This window comes from Chinchilla lanigera, unplaced genomic scaffold, assembly GCF_000276665.1.
Source record: "Chinchilla lanigera isolate Chin_1 unplaced genomic scaffold, ChiLan1.0 scaffold00071, whole genome shotgun sequence".
Classification (NCBI taxonomy): Eukaryota; Metazoa; Chordata; class Mammalia; order Rodentia; family Chinchillidae; genus Chinchilla; species Chinchilla lanigera.
The window spans coordinates 10,850,467-10,867,344 of record NW_004955472.1 but is presented as its reverse complement, the minus strand read 5'-3'; the positions used below and the strand labels follow the sequence as shown (position 1 = coordinate 10,867,344).

The following is a 16,878-nucleotide window of genomic DNA, read 5'->3' as shown; positions in this document are numbered from 1 at the left end:
ACAAAGAAATGACTGTGTGGCTCTGGGTCTGCACACGGGCTGGGAGGAAAGCACAGAGGGAAACTTCTACTCAAAGCTGAGTTACTTCAAATGCAAAAAAAGTCAGTGTGCAGCCCCAAGAAACTAATATGCTTCTGGGGACTTCAGGACTTGGAGGGCTGGCTTGTCCTGCCCTCTTGCCGTCATGTGGCCCGCGGCACCGTTTGGCACCTCCAGTTTACAGAGTGGGTCACACTTTGAACCTCCTGCGCACCTCACCATATCCTCATTAGACATATCGTTTACAGATGAAAAAATGTAAATCCTTGAAAGCGTCAGCAATGGAATGAGTTCACATGGCTAAAAAACAGCAGCGGTGATCCTGAATTGAGGTCTATAGGACTCTGAGTGCCGAGCTTTCTGAAGAATTACCCCAGACTTATCCTTGGGCCCTTCTCTCACACGGAGCTGCCTCTGCAGCCTTCGTACAGGAGCTTCTGGTGGAAGGCGCTTGCAAGGGGCTGAGCTTCTCCACGGAGAGTTTATGTCCGTCCCCTGCGAGGGAGTTAAGGGAGAAGGAAAAGGCTCACACGCTTTCTCAGAGTCTTACCACTGCACCATAATGAGATCATTTCTCTGCCCTCCCCGTGATGGTCATCTCACAACCCCATACAGCACGCTATGCCAACCACATAGCGAAGACCAGGTGGAAAATAACGAAGTAGAATATGTATGTAGAAATGAAACCCCGAACTGCAGTACCTCTACTGCTTCCATTACTACTACCGACAGTAAAAATAATATAGATAAAGTAGCAATAACAAAATAATGCTATTAATAAGTAACATTTCTTTAGCTTCTACTATGTGATAACATTTGGTGTTTATCTACATTATCCTAAATTCTCACCAAGTAGGGTGGTCCTCTCTCTACACATGAGAACTCTGAGGTCAGCCTAGATCAAGCAGCTAACCACTCACAGAGCTTGTACACGGCAGAAGGAGGTGAGACGCTCAGGTCTCCTGAGTCCAAGGTGATGTTATTTCTATTAGTGCATGTTTGCGTCCTCCAGAGGCGAAGGGCAATCTGCAAGTTACGGGTATGAAGCACACCCCTCGCCCTCTGTCCAGTGCTGAGAAATCTAACAGGTGCACACCGGTCCTTCTGGCCATCCGATGGTACCATGACCGCTTGGCCCATAGACAATGGGTTTTAATCACCTGTTTTTCACCTTTTGTGTTTGGCCAAGAAATAAAGGACAAAAGGATAGCTTCTAAAATTGCCAGACTTGAGGTGTGAGTTGAATGGAACTCTGACAGTTGTGCTAAAATGTCTGTGTATGTGCACACACACCCACATCCGTGTCACACGGGTGGCAGACACGAGCAGAGAAAGAACGAGAGGCTGATTACATGTCCTTTTCTGCCTCCTGACAGCTATGAAACTACAAGTGGGTAGATTATAGCTGAAGATAAAAATAGACATTATACTGTCGCTTTCTCTTCCCAGCTTTTTAGTCGCTCCAGCTTGAAAGCATATTGTAACATTTTATTGTAGTCTGGGCTCTTGTAGCTTCTCTTGTTTGCAATTCCTTTTTGGAAAACTAGAAATATTTCTTCTCTGTGGAGAAATGAACTTAAGTGAGTGAAAGGCGGTGTGTGTGTGTGTGTGTGTGTGTGTGTGTGTGTGTACTGTATGCTTGCCCATGTCCCTCCCAGGGCTCCAGTGCCTGAGAAAGGAGAAGAGGTGGAGAACGCGCACGTGTGTGTCCATGTGCACGCGCCTGGGTCCCGGGCCTCTGAGAGAGGAGAGGCGGCAGAGTGTGAATCTGAATCGAGCGGAAATTGGAAGTTGACACAGCTGTTTTTGTTTCGCTGTAGCCATTTTTAGAACTTCAGGATGCACTAAGCTTCCCAACCAGGCAGAGAGACCCACTCGGCCTGGAGATGAAACCTGAGCCAGAGCTGGGCAGCGATTTGAAGGCACCGAACGTAACACTGGCGGTCTGGAGGAGAGTCCTCCATCCAGCACTGCAGGTCACTTGGAAAAAGACATCATCAGTTCCTGCCCTGGAAATTAAACTGCATTCTGAACAGAGTTTGTCAGTTCGACTCTAAACCTCTTCCTTTTCTAATCATCATATCTATTCCTTCTCCTGAAATTTTGTTTTGGAGTCACTTCCAACTCAGCAAGGTACAATGTTCAGTGCTTCTCAGCTTACGGCCCCTGGACCCCTCTGCCCAGAGAATGTAGGTGTTTTTTATGATACACATTTCCGTAGCCACTACAGATGGAATGGGCCTGAATCTGTCAAGAATCTGAATTTTCGCAGGTTTCATATGCCTTGCAAAGCAGTAAAACCGTTGTGCCAATGTGGTATCGAGCCCTGGCTAATGCAGCCTCCTACCACCTTCAATTGTTCTACAGGGGAAAAATTAGAGCTACTTTCAAGCTCTCAAACCTTGGTTCACTCACAATTTCTTTAGGTTTGTTTTTAAATCTGTAACATGGGAACGATCGTAGTTTTCGTGTATTGGGTGGCTGTAAGAATTGAATAAGAAAACGTTGGTATGGACAAGGGAGAGGAACAGTCAACTGGGAATGGGGTGATTTGACCACCAGGGGAAACATGACTAGGTCTGGAGACATTTGGGGTTGTTACGCTGAACTGGAGGCAGGGATGGTGTTGGGAACCAGAATAGAAGCCAGGGATAAGGCTAAACACTCTACAGCACACACAGCAGCCCCTCCATCGTAAAGAATTACCTAAATGTCAGCAGCTGCACATTGAGATACCCCAGTGAAAACCCAGCACATCAGCCTAGTTTTCCAATTCTGGTGCCACCCAATCTAGCAGTGTGATCTTCAGTACATTGTTCAGCCATCGGGGGCTTGATTTTGCCCATCTGTGAGATACAGATAAAAATTCCTGGTTTACAAGGTTAGTGAGGGCTGAAGAGGTAATATACACAACCTGTCTGGCAAATTTTCAATAGGGTCCTTCCTCTTAGTTCCTCATTTTGGCTTAACAGGGGATCCTTTCTACATTCATAATAATCTAAAAGCCTCACCTCTAATTTGTCAAGTGAGGTACTTTATGAGTTGGCACTAGGCAGGGCACAGATGGTCTATCATCGGAGCATGCATGCATGGCCAGGCCCTGTTACTGAGGTTAGGAATCATAGAGCTCCCCGCTGAGCCACGACTCCAGGACAGCCCCATAGACAGCCACAGGCTGACGCGCTTGCCTTGAATACTCTGTTAACCCCATGATGCTATTTTAAGATAATGGAGAAACAGCTTATTGGGAAAGAAAGTGTAAAGCCTAAAAATAAATCTACAAGGTTAGTCTATCTGAAAAGAAATCCTACATCCTTTAATATTTAGGCCACTGGATTTCAGATGGCAATATTTGCCATCAACTAGTTAATTATCCACATGAACAGAAGAGAGCAGAGGCATTATGGCTGTGTCTAGAGGTCCCCCCAAAGCCTCACTGGTCATAGGTTGGGCTTTTTGAAGGTGAACGGATCTAGAGTGTGTGATGCTAATACTGATTCATGGTACAATGCTAGGATTAAGGGTGCTCCACATGGTGTGAGTGCTGCCTGCCCTAAGGGTAGGTAGCCTGAATAAAGCAAAAGGGACAGAAAGAGAGCTGCTGTGGTCACTTTTGCTGCTTGTTGCTTGCTACGTGGCTGCTCTTGCTGCCTTCTGCCTGCCATGAACTGTTTCTCCTCTGCAATGCCCCTCTGCCATGCCACCCTGTCTTGGAACCAGCAGATTATGGATGGACATGTCTACAAGCTGAGCTAAATAAATAAACCTTTCTTCCTTTAACTTTGGGTATCAGGTATTTTGCCTCAACAATGAGAAAAATAACTTAGACAAGAGGTATACATAAATCAATGCAATAATTTAGATTTTGTGCATGCACTCAGAATGCAAAGAGTGCAAAGGTTATGTAGAGCCTTGGGGTAGCTTTCAAGCACATGGGTGTTCTGGGTGCCTCCATCCCACAACACTAGCATGTCAAGTTCACCTCCAGTCAGTGGGGCAGGAGAAACTTGGAATTTTACTACTACAGGAAAACTTTAATATGTAATAATCATAAATATAGGGCCAGGGATATAGCTCAGCCAGGGATATTGCCTGGCAAGTGTATGGTCCTGAGTTTGATTCCTGGTACCAAAGGAAAAAAAAATTATAAATATAAAGACAGGAAAGTTACCAGACCTTTATGTTAACTTATAGGGGAAAAGAGATGCTGAGACCCTCGCCCCTGCCACCAAATTTGTAGGTCCTAAGGCCACTCCAGTCATCTTCACCCTCCTACTTCCTAGCACAGTCAGTTCCAACAGCTTCATACTCCATGTAAGACACAGTGTGGTGAAAGCACAGAATGACTAAGCACCTGATTCAAGATGTCAAAGTTCAAACTCTGAAGATAAAGACTTCTCCCCCTAAAAAATAAAGGGCAGATGTGCCCTAAGAACAGATGCAAATCAAAATCAGGTTTCTTCCTCTTTGTTATGTGAATGCAGTGGTTCCTTTCTCCTGGGAAGGGTTGGGAATGCAGCAGGTGAATGGCTCTGCTATAGCATTTTTGCTCTGGAAAGACATGGAAACAGCAAACAACACACAACTGCTGCCACAGCATGGAGCCTGAGATGAAGTCAGCAGGCAGGTGCTGCCTTGCTCTTGCGCATCGTTACCACGCACAGCTGCATCAGCTTTTACTTTTCATTCCGGTCAAATACGCTGTAAATTCATCCTGCTCATCAGGAAGTCTCCCGTTAAGGGAACGAGACTCCAAGCCATCCCATTAGAGAGCCAAGGTCCGCAGAGCTTGAACGCCCCAGATAGCTCCACGGCAGGGGTGCTGAGCCATGCAAATGGAAGGATGTCTTTGTCTTTCTCAGGTGAAAGGACCATGCACTCTAAGGTCATCCCTCATGTGGGCCTCAGAATCTTGTGAATAAGGAACCCTGTCCGGAGGTCCTCAATACTGTCACATTGTCCTAAAAAGAACACTCGCCATCTTGGGCCAAAATGCAGCATTGCGCAATCCTTACACAGCCCATGAGCTATGTAGGTAGTATCTTCATTTTACAGTGGAACAAAATGAGTCTCAGAGAACAGGCAAGGGCCTCCCTCCCCAAGGAGGCCCCCTCAGCTATAAAATTCACTTTGGTTAAGAAGAGTCTGATCTTGTTTTTCTTCACTTAAAACCCTCCAACAGCCTCCCCATTGCCTGAGGCAGTGCTTTTCAACCCTGGCTGTGCACTGGAATTACCTGGGGAAATTTCAAAAATGCCAATGTCCTGGCCCCAACCCAGACCAATTAAACCAGAGTGTATGGGGGTGGAACTCGGGCTTGGCGCTAATGCTTTTTGAGAGCTGCTGAGCAATACTCCAGTGCAGTCAAGATTAAGAATCACTGCCCTAAGGGATTCATGTCAGGCTCCTTAACATCTCCTGCCAGATCCTCTGCTCATCTCTATAGCCTCATCTCTGCACCTTCTCCCACTCTCAGCCTCCACCCTTCACCCTCCTGGGACAGCCCAAGCCTCTCCATACTCACGTGCTTTACCCTCGACCTAAAACGCCCTTCTTCTCTTCGTCACCTGAGCACTTTCCTCTTTGAGAGAGAGTTTGGCACTGCCTCTCCGGGAAACCTTTCCTGACCCGTACCCAGGGGTCCTCCATGAGCCATGTAAGCATTCTTCTTCTGCTCCAATATTTTACAACTGATTTTTATTTACATCTTCCCTCACTAGGATGAATGCCTTGATCCGATCAGGTCCTAGACATTTCTTTCTCAGTAGACAGCACCAGGGCACTGAAAAAGTTTGTTGACCCAGAATTGAAAGCAGAGACTCAAGCACAGTCATCCTTGCACACTAACAGTCCTTAAGCGTTCTTCACAACAGCCCAAAGTGCAAACTGACCGTTCCCATCAATATCAGAATGCACAAACAGAATGTGTCATACACACAAAACATAATACTCAGCCTTCAAAAAGACGGAAACTAACACATGCTACGAAATAGGTAAGCCTTGGAAATGTTACACTACATTAAAAAGCTTGAGATATTGGGATGCGTAGTATATGATTCTACTTCTGTGAATTACCTAGACGTTCACAGAGATAGGCAGTAAATAGGCGTACCACGCCTGTGAAGTGGTGCAGGTAATCGAGGAACAGGGTGTGGGAGAGGGTGGGGAGTTGTTGTTTAGTGGGTACACAGTTTGGGAGGATGAAAAAGTTCTAGGAACAGTGGTGATGGTTTCACAACACCGTGAATGTACTTAAGCCACTGGACTGTACACTTACAATGCTTTCAGTAGTACCATTTTTACTGTATGTATTTTAGCCACATAAAAGGTTTGTAAGGTTTCCAGAATGAATATATAACAGCACTTACAAGAGCAGAGGTGCCACATTCTCATGCTCCGGCCTGTGTGACGTGGCTCTGTCTTTCCTGTTCAGTCTCGTCCCCATCCTTTCCTCGAAACGTTCACACTGGCCACACTGGCCACTTGATTTTTCTGCAAAAACGTTGGACTTATTCCATGCAGCTGGTTCCCAGTGTGTACAGTGATCTTCTCCTGCACCATGTGATGGCTCCTGCCCTCTCTCTTAATTAAAGGTCACAGCTCCAATTCAAATTGCTCTCTGTATTGGTTAAGATAATGCTAGCTGCTGTAGCACAGAAGCCCCGCCATCTTGGTGATTTTAAAGTCCTGAGTTCTAGCATATATCCTGCTCATTGGAGAGCTTGTTAAAACCCAGTTTGTTAGGCCCTACTCTTCTTGTTTCTGATCAGCACATCTGGAGTGGAGGCCAAAGTGTACATCTGTAACATGTCCCTAGGTACCCTCCTTTGAGTGTTGGTGTCTCCCCCCAAATTCAGGTTAAAGCTAAATTCCCAATACAACTGTATTAAGAAGTGGGACTTTTAGGAGGTGATAGCGTAGCCTCCCTCATGAATGGGATTACAGCTATAAGAGGGCTGCAGTGAGGCCCCTTCAGTGAGGCCCCTTTGACCATCTGCCCCCTTTTCTATGTGAGAACAGTGTTTAAGGCACCATTTTTAGGAATAAAAAGTCAACCTCGGGCAATATTGAATCTGTTTTCACCTTCTAGAGGACTTTCAGCCTCCACAAGGGTAATAAATAAATTTCTATTATTTATAAATCATCAGTTTTGGGTAATTTATTGCAGTAGCACAAATGGACCAAAACTCCTGGCAATGCTGCTGTTGCTGGCCCAGGGACCCCACTTTGAGAACCACAGGCTTCACACAACTTAAATTTATTTCTCACAGACACAACTGTAGATTGGAAATGTTCTATGGGCTCCACTGCTTTTCACACAGTGGCCCAAGTTTGCCCCGGAATTGTCTCCCTCCGAGTCAGACGAAAGGGAAAAGAACATAGAGGACCCCAAAAGGAATCTCACAGGCTGTGGTTAGAAGTGCTGTACATCACTCCTGCTCACAGTTCATCGGCCTGAACTTGATCAAATGGCTACTGAGTCAAACTACAGCGAACTGTACTAAGAAACAGTCTGTCTTTGTGCCCACATGGAAGAAAAAGTGGGGCAGGAGATCCTTGGCTCTTCGTGCTATCATGTTTATCTTCATAATAAGACTATCCCCACTTGACTTTAAGTCATATATTTGATATTAATCCTATATTTGATATTAATCCTATATCTTGAAATTAATCATACATTTGACATTAAGTATATAGTTGATATTCATCATATATCTGCTTACCTTTTCATGAGATTCAACCAAGAGAAAGTAAGTTACACAGGGGCAGGGGCTTGATCATGTCCACCACTGTATCTGCAGCACCTACTGTGGTGCTTGAACATAGATGGCGTCAAAGTTATTCCAGGAATTCTAAGCTCATTACTCACGGAGCACAGTACCAGATGACCGCCTCGCTACCTTTACTCAGGTGATCCTTAAACAATCTCCGCAGGCACACACTGATGCCAACAGATGGGACCCACTTTTCTACCAGCACTAGCAAGCATGCGTTACCCTCTCAACTGCTCTGTCCTGCGCCTGTCAGTCACGCTCTTCTTGGCCCAGCGCTCCTTTTTAGTCTAGTCCTCTAGTCTGCAAGGGAGAAACAGGCCCCAAGCGCACTCCTGGCCAGACCGAGGACACATGAGCTGGTTTAGCACGAGGTGCATGCTAAATGCCACGATGATAACTGAGACAGACACCTACACCATGGCGTTTGCACTGAAGGAGTTTAGAAAGTCATCAGCAAAAAATAAAAGCTGAAATATAGAGAAACAGGCATAGCATGCCTGTGAAGTGGTGAGTTTCAAGAGGGAGAGAGTGACGGTGTTGGATCCTCACGGCTTTTCTATTTCAACTGCACTGAACTGGAGGATGTCCTTAAAATAAACCTTCTTTATGATAGGGTCTGAATGAGTCACTGTTCCCCATTTGGTTACGAGCCTGACTAAACCCAGCCGGCACCTATTGGCAAGAAGGCCAACAGCTGAGTTAGAAGCGCTCAATGATGTTCTGTTGCCTTCATATGGCACCTAAATAGCTCAAAGAGCCGCCCACCCGGAGGGCCCTCTGGGAGTACACTCACTAACCAAGGTGCTAGTTCAGACCTTGTCACCTCAGACCCACGATACCGCAGCAGATTTTCCCTCCCTTTCTCATTTCTGCACCATGCCACCAGATTCATCTTCCCTAAGGCACAACGTTCATTCAGTCACTCCTCTGCTCCAAGCCCCCAGTGTTCCCCTAGAGTGCAGAACTATCGATTCATCTGTATCGGGCAGTGGGAATTCTCCTAGGGGCTGCGTATACATTGCCCCACTTCTCAGAATGACCCTGCAATTAGTACTGCCATCTTTACTTGGTAGCTATGATGATTGGTCATGAACAAATTACCACAAGCATGGAGCTAGGAATCAGCACAGAAACCTAAGTGCTTACATATGCAATCCTTCATTCATTCAGACACGAATGACACAGTAGGAGGAGTTGTGCGAAGTGTCCGGAGTAGAATCATTTGTGCATGGGTAACTTTAAGGGCACTGTGACACAATGGCGAGCGGTCAAAGGCAGGGAGCGAACCTGAGTGCCGAAGCAAGCGGCTGGAGGAGCTTTGGCAAACCTCAGCTCAGGGGAGCCCTCTTTCGGCCGGTGTCACCTGAGTTGCGCTGACGGTCCAATAGGAATGAACAGCCTGCTGTTTCTTTGGAGGCATCACCCTGGTGGCAAAGGGGCTGCCCCGCGCCTTGTCTCTTACTCAGGCTCTCCTACACTCACGGACCAGGAAGGGGCGTAGGGGAGCTGAAGGTAGAAAGGACAAAGGAAGAAAAAGGCCCATTAATAGCAAGATGATATTACCAAACTATATTTTGTATTCCAACAACCCTTACCCCTTGTATTTACAGTCGCCCCAGTTATAATTTGAAATTAAAACTGATTTCCTAACCCAACAGTATCTCTTTTTGCCACCACAAAGAGATGCAGTTTCAACCCTGGTCTCTTGGCAGTGCTAATTATGTTCCCCATAACACATTCCTGATTGCACAGAATGAAGTACGGCAGGTGTGGAGGTGACAGAATAAAACAAACGCATGATTTATACGACAGACTGATTAGTGCAGGGGGCGGGGAAAAAGCAGCAAATGTTGTATATGGAGATTATAGGAAAGACACAATAGTCACACATTCACACGGATAAATCCGATCAAACTAAAAATACTTTTGACCAGTTTTTTCTGTTATAAATATAATCTGAACACACTGCCATAACCATTTTCACTGTGCTTTTTGCTGTTGCTTTGCTTTGCTTTGTTTCTTGGGTTTTCTTTAGCTCTGTCTGGGCTTTTTCCCTCCTGAGATAGGGTCTGACTGTGTTGTCCACACTGGCCTTGAACTGCTTCTCCTGCCACTTCGGGTTCCCAAGCAGCTCGCACACGGCCACGTACCAGCGGCCAGCTCACAGGCCGACGAGCGACCTTCTACCTAGATGCCACTCAGTTAGCAGAGAAAATGATTTTGATAAAATATTCAGTTTTGCATGCACAATTTCCAAGTTGATTCACAATCATCAGTTCAAAATCAGAGTTAGAGGAGAAGGTCTAAACATTTTTACTTTGTAAGAGCTTCTTCCAAATAGGAATAAAGATGGAACATAAATTGTGAATAAGACACAGAATTAACAAATCTTGGAAAATAAGCCAGAATAAAAAAAAGAAATCTGAAAATGGATTAGAAGAATTTCATAAGTGACTGAATAGCTGTGAGAACAGTACACACCATGCCTGGAAAGCCGGGCTTCGTAGTTCTGGTGATGGCTCCACTGAAAGTAAAAACTAAGCTCTAGTCATGTGCACAGACGGGATGTGATCCAAAACCCCGTTACTGCTTACATTTTAAAAAAATTATTGCAGTGAAGGTCAGGGCGCCGTTAACCCTCCCGCAACACTCCCCTCGCTGTGAGCACCCCCATTGCTCTTCCCGCGCTCTGCAGCTGGCTCCAAGTCCTCCTCTGTGTCTTCAGTTGTACTTTCGTGGCTGCCTTGTTGCCCAGAACTGACTCAGGACACTTCGGCTACGTCTGTCAAGTATAAGCATCGGAGCAAGTCCTCGTCCACTGCATCCCTGGGTCTGGCTTTTCCTCCACTCAGTGGCCGTGAAAGGCAGAGGTTTTGAATCAGTGCAGAGCACTGAGGCACTCAGGACAGCACAAGTAAGAACACAAAGGAGAGCTGCTTCAGAAAGCATCAAGAACAATGGATACGTGTGTTCAAGAGAGGAGGAGCATTTTGACAGAGGTTGACGGTAATGTGTCTTTTACTATAACACGTCTTTGAAATTTAAACACTTATTATAGTTTTGTTTTGTTTTTTTAAATCATACTGCATACACTGCATACACTGCACCTGTGTGTTCACCAAATCCCGCTGCCTTTCCTTCTAGGCACGCCGTCCCCATGCTCATTCCCAGCCCCTCCTCACCATGTGTGGACCTGAGATTGAGCTCCGGCCAGTGAAATCGGAATCGATGTCTTAGGGGCCCAGACCTGGATGACTGCAGAAAGCACATCCCCCCCAACAGCCCTGATTCGTATTCAACTATAATGGAAGGCAGCAAATGCATTAAGCTACAGAGCTTCAGGTAGTGATTCTTACAGCAGCCAACCGACCTTAAGTAATGTATACCAATAACACGGGTTCTCCAGACTGGATTACAATGTGGTAGTGCAGGACAGAACTAACTGCAGATGTCCAAAGTGGCTCCAATAGACACCAATAATTGAGAAACTTCATATTCAGATATTATAAAGGCATTTAAGAAACTTCCCAGAGTCCAGTACATTAAAGAAAAGTTACGTTACAAAGCATGGGCAGAAGGAAAGGTGAGTAAAGGGTAGCCCTCCTGGTACCTAAGATTTCCCTTCCAAACTTGTGAGCGCCTGACAGACAAGGTCAGGGCCCTTTGCTACAATGCCTTGCACATGCTCCAGTACCAAGAGAATAAAGTCAGAAACCTCTAGAACTGACAACTACTCTCCATAATCCCATTCCTGCACCTCCTTCACTTCATCTTCAGCTGTGATGCTGCCTCTACTTGGGGCCTCTCGCACTACGTGTATATCCTGAGCCACCTCCCAACGCCCGCCCACTGTGCCTTTGTATGAAACTCTTTCCTCTTGAGGTGTGCACTCCCCCAGCACCACCTGCCTCTATACACTTACTCAGTCTTCCACACTGAGCTTAACCAATATGTCATTCACCCATAGCTTTTGCTGAGACCCGTTTTTTCTAGAAGACACGATAATTAATCTGGGTTTCCAGAACCCTTTGCATCCATATATATCACAGCACGTATCATGAAAATCATAACTGTCTTCATTCCTATCATTGGCACAACTCATAGATCCTTAATGGCACCAGCCATGTTTGACTCTAAGCTCTTTTCTCCTCTGGCTCATGAAGTATCACACACACACAAGTATGAAACCCAGGTGCATGACTGCATTGACAGAAAGCTCTTAGTCTGGTTTGGTGGCACCCCCAGGTGATCCCACCTCCTAAAGATGCTGAGACAGGAGGATCACAGAGTCCACATCAGCGACACCCTATACTCAAAAGAAAGAAAGAAAAGAGAATAGAACACAAAGAATACAAGTCTTTTCCTGTAAAGTACAAAGTGAAAACACCATTTTCCAGAAAACCCCAAAACTATACTATATCAAAAGATGCCCACTGCAACTCTCAAATACGATAAGCTTTACTGTCAGTCAGTTGGTTAGTCTTAAAAAACAATTACGCTTCTCTGTAGTACAGATGTCAGAAGAAAGCAGGCATGAGTAATACAAGCCTTAGAGAATGTATAGAAATAAGTGCAAATGACAATCTGAAAAAAAGAGTAAGTCTAGATCAAAGGACTTCTTGTCCCTCAAAATGCCACCCTTCCCAACTGTACAAATCAAAAAATTCATTTACTCCCTTGAACAAAACAGCACTTCACTCCACTGTTAAAACGTGCATACCTTGGGTCTGGGGATTTAGCTCAGTGGCACAGCGCCTGCCCAGCAAGCTCAAGGTCATGAGTTCAATCCCCAGTACCGGAAAAAAAAAACAAACAAACAAACAAAATGTGCATACCAGAAATACCCTACCTGTCCAACAACAGGGAGATAGTTAATTACTTCACATCACCCAAAGGAAGGCCTTATCATGGCATGGGAGAATGTTCACTTAAAATTTTGACAGAAGGGAAAGATACTCTAAAGTATGATTTGAATAATACATATTTTAAAGTATATTTATTTCAAACGATGGAAGGAAATGCAATATAATACAGTAACTGTGGTGCTGTCATGGTGGAGTCGATGCTCCTATTTGGAAAATAACGTAAGAACGCATTTAGGCCTGACTGCTTGGGTGTGAGTCCTCTTCCCACCACCTTGTGCCACCTTCGTGCGGTATTACGCTGTCTCCTGGTTCAGGTTTCTTCTCTGTAAAAGGTGATAACAGTTATTTTAAAAAGCTCATTAGAAACACTTAGAACAGTAAGTCCTGCATCTAGCAAACCTTGATCGATGTCATCCAATATTTTTGCACATGGAAGAGCCCAGGTGTGTCCTGGAGTTTGAACAGCTAGGTTGGATGAGGAGAGGATGGGTCAGATAACAAACTGCCCCTACAGTTTTTTGAGGACTTCCCAGGGATTCAAACCAGGTGAGTTAATGGTTCCCTGTCAGACCGGCTCAGTGTCTCCTTGGTTCACCACAGCTGCCAGGAGAGGAAGGAAGGAGCATTTCTCAACTTTATTCTCCATTGCCTTTGTCTACTTTCACCCCCCTCTTTCGTTTGTATTTTGTCTTCACTGCCAATTTTGGGCTTAATTGGAAGAACGCAAAGAAGCTGAAGTAAAACAAAGCTCAGCAGAATATAAAAAGCACAAAACAGTGAAGGCATGAATGGCAGCCTCAATTCTAATTATAATCAGAGAAGAAGGCTGCTGCGGCCCCGTAACATACATGACCTCCTAGTGAAGTGGACTAATGTTTCATTTACCGCTCCAATTTTCTCACGGCAGGGATAATTTACCTGTGTGATGATTACACTCTGCCTCCAGGGTCTCAGAAACCCTTGCCTATCATTGTTCTCTTGAATTTGGGAAATCTATCTGCATTCAGACCAAGTACTGACAATAACTTGGGCAGCAAGGCAATCTTATTTTCCCTCTAAGACTGCTGCAGACTTGGATTCAATCTATTAACGTCAATAGGTAGATTTGTGCAGGTAGTCTAATTAGAGATATGCAGATAGCAGGCGCAGGTTTCATTTGCATTCTAGGTTAAAAGAAAAAAAATCAGTGTCCACACACAGGAACACTTATTCTGAAGCCACAAACTGCAGCAATGCCGTACACAGAAACCCAACGGAGGGGCTATAGGTCAATGCAAAAATGCCACCTCATGGAGAGGAATGATGCGAAGGGACAGGCAGGCTCCTTACCTTCACATTACAAGCACAAAATGCAACCCAGCCCTGCACAGAGGACGTTCATAACCCCCTGACAGTCCATGTGGAAAGGGCTGGCTTGGAGGCTGCCTTTTCACTAGAAATTGCTATCCTTCTAGCTGAGAGAGTGAAAAACAATAGGATCCTCGAAATGAACTCACCTACTCAGCTCTTAGAGGTGTATTCCAGCTGGCACAGCTGTGTCAAATTGCGCATTTCATGAAGTTCATTTCCAGGGGTCTTGACCCAAACTCTCCAGCTGCAGGGCCTGGGAAGGTGAGGCTTCCAGGACCTCAGTCAGCAACGCTGACTTCCTGCCAGAGGATCAGAAAGAGGCGACAGAAAATATAAGTGTACATCCGAAGTCCAACTCTCCTTTCTCCAGACATCCAAGCTTCAAGTCCTTCTGAGGAACTGAATCAAACTAGTGATGAAAAAATAGATACGAAGATGAAGAATTCACGAATAAATGTTGGGCTTTTTTTAAACAGAAAACTAATATTTATTAAATCACAGCCATGAGACAGGTACTCTATTGAATGCTTTCCTAGACTTAATTTATTCTGCAAATATTTAATCGACAGTCTCTAAGCCAAAAAGCAGAAATAAAAATATAGCTAAAAATCAGGATATAGGGATGACAGAATATATTCCTTAGTGCAAGGGAACCTTACAGGAACCTTTAAACCTTAAGCCAGAGATAATTTTTCTTCTATCTCATCCCAAAAGAACTTTAGTCAACTGAGAGTTAATTGATATCAACATTATCATCATCATCCCCATTGTAAAGTGTGGCTTCAAAAACTGAAGAAAAATTCCCAAGATCACACAGGTGGAAATTAGCAAAATCCATAACTCCATGCACACTTATCAAGTCAGCGCTTTCATGACTTTATAACACACCATCCCTTCTAGCTAAACACTGCTTTCTCCCTGGCACAGGCTTACCCAGCAGGGAGGCAGGATCAAAATGGAGACAACTGGAATACTGAATAGTGTTGTAAAAACCCAAGGAAAAGAACAGACCTTTTTATTAACAATCTGAAGCACCCAAACTAGTGAGTGGTACCTGTAGCTGTGCCACGTCCTCTTGGCCTGAGACTTACTTTTTATGTTGAATTAGAAACAGTTAGTAGCACTCACACTACACAAAGCAGAATCAGAACTAAGGACTGTCCTTTCATTCTGGGGAAAGTTCAAGGAAGAGGAGCAGCACGGCAGGATGGAGCGGGCACAGCACCCACACCCAGCCAGCCTGAGTCTGAATCCCGAATCGATTCCTGAGCAATCATTTAGCTCCGGGCATGCTGACTTCAGCGTCCACATCTGTTGAAGGGTGTTGCAGGACTGTCTAAGTACGTGTGGAGCACTGAGAGGCATCCCAGGCCGCGGTGAGAACTCAAGTGGACACTATTACTTTTGCTACTGGTCCTCCTGCGCCTCTGGGAATTGACATGCCGTGGGAGAGCAATTTCACGGCCGTTCCACAGAATTATCTACCCGAACTTCCCGAGAACAGCACACTGTCCTCCTCTTGAGGCAGCGCACACCCTCTTGCAACTGAGCAGTCACTCACCATATATTCTAGGGCTGTCTATAAAAGCTAAAAAAAATCCTTAAAAGTCACTGAGAAGTTGTTCTTTATAGAGTGCAATTCCCTGACCCGAATCAGTCTTTGCCTTTGAATCAGTTTATGTTACCAGTTGTTTAGCAGATTGATTGCTGCTATGGCAACTGCACATCCCTCTGCACAGACACAGGCACAAGTCCTTGATAGGATCCTGGCTTAGTCTCTCCGGCTGCATTCAGTACATGCCAAAAATTAGATAATATTGGGTAAATTAATTGCTTTCTGTACCATAGGCACTGGAGCTGCAAATGAAGCGTGGTGTGTAAAGTGAGGACTGTGCTTATCGCTTAGCAGCCTGGAAGGAAAGAAAACAGCGCTGCAGCCGCAGCTGCATCTGCTCACATTGCTCACCTTTGGTTTGCACGGTTCTGGCAAATATCAATTCAGGATGTGCCCAGAGTCTGCAAATATCCCTCGTCAGCGACTCGGAATCTTTCAGGGAAGATTCCCACCGGGGTAGGAAAGTCTGTTTTTACTGCATCAGAAAGGCTTGAGTATCGGCTGCATGGCGTGAGGCAACTCCTTTAATCTCTAAACACTCGGTTTCCCCACCACAGCAGAGAGCTGCTGTGAAGAGGGCATGAAACCCCCGGGCTGGCGTGCACGTGAAAGCTGCTGACTTGTGAGCCCATTCCTCTTCATCTTTCCTCTTCTTTAGTTTCCTTTAATTCTTTATCTTCCCTACAACCACACTTAACAAGGGTGATGATCAGGTTCATTAATTAGAATCTAGTTCTATGCCTCTTCTAAATAGCTCTAATTCAGTAGCTTGAGCCTCTGTGAACTCCAAGCGAACTCAAAATTTTTGCATGATACGAGTCAATGTTTGGGAGTGGTTTTAGCCTGGGAAGACAGGCCGATCCTCCAAGAGAGTTTTGCTCTGTCCCGTCACTTCACACTTGATCAAACTTCTTTAAAATGACGCTTGCCATGAGAAAGACAGAACATTAGTGTGTAAGTGTAAGTGTGGCACCCATCCCTCAGCACCCCTTACCTCTTTATTTGTAAGTGATCGAGCACTGTGATCTCTGCAGAGGAAGCCACGTTATTAGCAGCCATGCTATTTTGTATCCAGAGATACCTGCAGCACTTACAGAAATTCACCTAAACCATATGTTGTTTTATGTTTTTATCACTCTGTATGTATATATGATTTGCATAAATAGAAAAATAAATAGTTATCTTGTATTTCTCTGAGGACTGTAAACTTCAAAGAAAAAGGTAGAAACCTTCC

General features: G+C 45.1%; 1 long non-coding RNA gene across 1 annotated transcript; it reads right to left on the bottom strand.

Moving 5' to 3' along the window:
• Positions 1 to 12,964: 12,964 nt before the first annotated feature.
• On the bottom strand, positions 12,965 to 16,623 carry LOC102003861. The gene is made up of 3 exons (XR_263568.1): positions 15,996 to 16,623; positions 14,176 to 14,328; positions 12,965 to 13,002 (listed from the first exon to the last, which is right to left on the bottom strand). It is a non-coding gene; the product is annotated as an uncharacterized LOC102003861 (long non-coding RNA).
• Between the last annotated feature and the right edge of the window lie 255 nt (positions 16,624 to 16,878).